Raw genomic sequence first — 553 nt, forward strand, 5'->3', positions numbered from 1 at the left:
CTGAACAATTATTTAACAACACATTGAAAAGACGTCAATTAGATTTTAAAAAAAATACCAAAAAAGAAACAACAAAAACTGTTGTTATTGTTACAAAAATTTCAATTTTATAAATCAATTATTGAAAATAGAATTAAAAAGTCAATAATAAAATAAGTGTAAGCAAAGGGGCATATGAAAAAATATATATATATTACAGTCCGGGAAAGAATTAAATTGAAGTAGCCAAAGGGGCACCAAAAATAATTTAAAAAAAAGGAAAATGAAAAGGACAAGGGCTAAATCTCAATAACACAATCAAATAACTTAGCATATATCCTATAACTTAAAATTATTTATCAAAAGTTGAGTCAATTACATAAACTGAGCTGTGGACAAAAGATTTCCTGCATTTGCTTGTATTGCATTTTAGTGGACGAAGTCAACCAGATTTGTTTAAAATGTATTGCTTTAAGTGGATGCGAGGGATCATTTAATCTTTTTAACAGCCTTAGCTTATGTAACTCACCTAAATATAAACACTTCCACTCAGTGGCGTAACAGGCGGGGGCAG

General features: G+C 29.1%; 1 protein-coding gene across 1 annotated transcript in view; it reads left to right on the forward strand.

The window, feature by feature from the left end:
* The window catches only part of LOC117125331, a 29,180-nt gene that overhangs the window by 9,658 nt on the left and 18,969 nt on the right, over window positions 1-553 (forward strand). The window lies entirely within an intron of this gene.

The sequence above is a fragment of the Anneissia japonica genome, unplaced genomic scaffold (assembly GCF_011630105.1).
Source record: "Anneissia japonica isolate Jap-2015-1 unplaced genomic scaffold, ASM1163010v1 scaffold315_len769609_cov171, whole genome shotgun sequence".
Lineage (NCBI taxonomy): Eukaryota > Metazoa > Echinodermata > Crinoidea > Comatulida > Comatulidae > Anneissia > Anneissia japonica.